This window comes from Myotis brandtii, unplaced genomic scaffold (assembly GCF_000412655.1).
Source record: "Myotis brandtii unplaced genomic scaffold, ASM41265v1 scaffold56, whole genome shotgun sequence".
Classification (NCBI taxonomy): Eukaryota; Metazoa; Chordata; class Mammalia; order Chiroptera; family Vespertilionidae; genus Myotis; species Myotis brandtii.
The window spans coordinates 3,401,125-3,405,439 of record NW_005370080.1 but is presented as its reverse complement, the minus strand read 5'-3'; positions in this window follow the sequence as shown (position 1 = coordinate 3,405,439).

Below are 4,315 nucleotides of genomic sequence, written 5' to 3'. Positions count from 1 at the left end.
TATCATCTATCTATCTATCTATCTATCTATCTATCTATCCATCATCTAATCTCTCCCCTTCCCTTTAAGAAGTAAAAGCATAGAGTCAGGATGGTTCTGTGCTTGTTTTAATGATTCTTGCTGTTGGCTCCTGGTGTGACTATTAATTGTGCGCATCCTGGTCTTATGGAGAGTGGGGTAATTATCACAAAGAACATTTCTCATCCATGTTTTAATTCTTGTATGTCCCAGAAGCTCAAGTGCTGCTAAAATTTTCAAGGCTGCATTTTACCTCTTCAACTTCCCTGCTGATTAATTGCTTTTATAATAAAATATCAGATCTTTCCAATCAACTCGATACCAGCAGGGTACCCAGACTATCTGCCTGGATTTACAGCTAGGTCTTCAGAGGCTTTAGTGCTAGGCAATAAGCAAACTAAAAATAGCTACATCAATAAATAATTTATGGAGCAAATAATGTGTTCTTCATATAAATTGATAGGAGGGTTCTCATGAATTATCTCTGCAGTGAGTAAAACATTTTTCTTTGTTTTATTAAAAACATTAAACAGCTTAAAGCTGCACTAAGACTTTTGGGATACATTATAGCAATAGTTAATGAATGGTAGATTAGGTAACTATCACATCATTGTTAAATTTCTTGAACTTGATAACTTTACTGTGGCTATGTAAGAAGGCATCTTTATCTCAAGCAAACACTGGTGCATTCAGGGGTAAAGGGGAATAATCCTATATAATAAAGAAGTAATATGCTAATTAGACCGAACAGCAGAACAAGTCCAGATGACCTTCCCTATGAAGCCGGCGCTGTGAGGGCCAGCCGAGGCAGGCAGGACTGTGAGGGCCTAGCCCCTTGCACAAATTTCAGGCCTCTAGTTGCATATAACCTACTCTCAAATAATTTAGGGGCAAACATATATATGGAGAGAGAGAGAGATGAGAAAATACATGTGGACCAACATTAAAATCTGAGTAAAGAGTATATAAGAGTTATTTGTATTATTTTAGCAACTTTATGAAACTGAAGTGATCTCAAATAAGAAGCTTAAAATATGTGTTTATAATGCATATACCTATAGTATGTAATATATATGTGTGTATATAGTATAGTATATATAGAATATAATATAGCTATAGTATACAATATACCCTTGTTTTGAAATTAACCTTTAGATTGAGGTTGATATTTCCATGGAAAAGGCTGAGTCGGATGACTAGTTTCAGGTGCATTTGCAATCTGTAGCCTGTGTTGGGTGGCTGCTTCCCCACCAGGCGTCCAGTAAATGCTGCAGCCTTGAGAATGACAACCTGAGTTTCTCACTGGGAGCTGAAGTTTGGTTTCCTTGTTTATTGAGCTACCTGATTATCATGGAAAGAGAACATGCAAGGGCTCCTGCCCAGGCTCTGCAAAATGCAAGCTAAGGAGCTTAGCTGCAAATTGCCAAGGACAACCACTCGGTTATTTCTACACAAAAACTCCTGTGTCAACAAGGCTTCAAAACCTTCCAGATTCACATTAATGAGCTGATGTAAAGTCCTTTGACAAGTCAACAGCTCCTGCTCAGGAGCCTCTGCTCAGAGGGCTCAGGGTGGTGGTGGGGATTGGGGGCAATGAGTGACAGTAAGATGTGGAGATTCCTGTCCTCATTCTGTTCCTCCAAAGGGCTGAGACCTTCAGCAAATACCATCACTTCCATCTTAGCCTCTGGCCTTTTGCCTGTAAAGCTCTGACATGTCAGGTCTAGGTTACTGATCTTGGCCTCGTTCTAAAAACGCTGAGGACAGTGTTGTGCTAACAGGAAGCTCCTTATGGGAGGAGATGATCCTGAGGGAATCAGGCTGAAAACAAACAGAACTCATCTTTTACTTTCACCGTCCCCTGGGCACCTCCACTTTCTACCATTAGCTCCTGGTCTCTCAAGTTTCATAGTCTTACAAGGAATTCCCATGGGAACTACTTTGGAACTGAAAGCTATTCTAAACACAAAAAGGGCAGGCTGCTTTTCACATTTAAATTGACATTTTTGAAATGGGGGAAAAACAAAGCAAAAACAACCCTCTTTGACCAGGGAATAGAATCAGCTTGAAAGTTTAATTGGATATGAGAAGAATTTGACATCTTGAGGACAAGGGTGAGCTGCAGGTACAATTGTGATGTAGGTGAGACTGTTCTTTAGGGACCTACCTGCTCTCAGTGCCCTGGCCCTGGGGGCCCATGGCTCTCAGGCTGCCTGGCCAGTGCACCCCCATCCAGGTCCACCCTTCAGTTTCCTGTTAGTGCTCTCTAGCCAGGTTTGTTAAAAAGGATGTGTTAATGAAAACATTATTCATGACAATAGTAAAAGGGTCATAAGGCTGATTTTACTCCAGGGGGAGCTAAGAGGATGTGTATGGGGATCACTGCAGTGGGGTTTTGTGTGGGGGAGAGAGATTGGGTTATCTCTGAAACAACAAGGAAAAATGGGAATTTATACCCAAGGAACAGGGTGGGGGATCAGTGGCTGAAAAATTACTGAGTGGAAACATCCGGGTTGAGGGGGAGTCTGGCTGAACCAATCAGCAGGGTTCTTGTTGAAGTCAGGGAAGGATATCAGACTCCACCAGGAGGATGGTGGAGAATGAGGACCTGGCCAGAAATTGAGGGTGGTCAGATACAGAGAACAGGGATTCTAAACCAACTTAACAGGATTCTTGCTAAAGTTGGACAAAGCAGAAACAAACCCAGAAGCCCAAAATCCAGTGCCTGGTTGAAAAGAGAATTCAGAGGAGCCTGGCTAGAGTTTGGTCAAAGACCAGTAATTGTTTACAGAGGGATTATGTCAATAGGGTTGAATCACAAGAATAAATTACCTCTGAAATGCTTTCATTCTATAAGCTCTTTGGTAATAACTAAGACTCTCTCCTTGACCAGGCTTTAGTCAGGCTCCTCTGAGCCCTCTTTTGGAACGGGCCTTGGAATGGGGCCCTGTCTTTGGTCTGGCCAACTCAGTCTTAGCAGAGTCCTGGCAAGTCAACTTAGCAAGAATTCCCCATTCTTGATGTCCCCTCTTAGTAACAGTCCATTTCCTGAGCCCCTTCAACCTGCTTCTTGGCTGTAAATCGCTACTTGCCCTTGCTGTGTTTAGAGTTGAGCCCGATCGCTCTCCCCTATTGCAGCAGTCTTGAATAAAGTCTTCATTACCAAGTGTCAGAGCAATTTTTTCCTTACCCGTACCCATTAGGTCCCAGGCCTTATTTTATAGAGATAATAAGACTGGTCTTGGCCTGGATGAAAGCGCTATGGAGAGGGAATGTGTTGTGGAAAGAAGTCGTGCAGACAAACAAAGGACAAGTTGAAGACTGTAACAGTAGTAGGAGTGAGAATCTGGAAGACAGAACAGCTGACCCTGAGTACAGGTACTTAACCTTGAGCTGTGTGTTAAAGAATGAATAGAATTTTGCCAGGTAGGGAAATGGAGGAAAGAGACTCCAGGAAGAGAACTTTAAATAGGGACTTTCCATGTCTCAGCCCAAAGTAGTGATTCTGCTAGTAGGATGGTCCGGTAACTGGGGTGTGCCTACCAACGGCAATCAGATAGCTGGAGTCGCTGCCCCAAGGAAAACTCTCATTTTAATAACTAACCTTACACTCCTGCCATCCGGTAACTGGGGTGTGCCTACCAACGGCAATCAGATCACTGGAATCACTGCCCCAAGGAAAACTCTCATTTTAATAACTAACGTATAGGGGCACCCTGCCTTTACTATTGTAAAGAGTTTTCTAAAAATTAACATTGGCCCTTTGGCTTTAAATGTCAAAGGAATGTTTCTCTTGTCTTTACAAATAAAATATTTATTTTGGTTCTTCTGAAAGTTACTGATAAGACTAAAGGGGATGAATCAGGGAAGGAAGAGGAGGAAAGAAACCTTGGTGCCGGTGCCTGGAGAACGGCTCCCTGTGAGTAGAAAATGTTCCAGTCCTCTCTCCTAGGCAAGACTTGAAGCAAAGAAATCATGCGGAAAGAGCATGGAAAATTCAAACAAAATATTTTTAGCTGGTTGACCTTTTAGTAAGAGTAGCGTCTCCTTTAAAAGGAAACATAATCAGAAGAATGTTAAGATACTAATACTTGGAAGGGAGGCAGGAGGGGGGATAAGCCAGAGGTAAAAATATCCAAGTTTGTGGTACACACTTTTGGGGCTTGGGTGCCCCTGGCAGCTCATCTTTCTGAACAAAATGGCACTGGAATTTTGCTCCTGCATCTGGTATAGCAACATCCCTTGTCTGTTGGGATGTGTCTGTAGAACCATTTCTTGATTCTCAAAATGTTCCCAT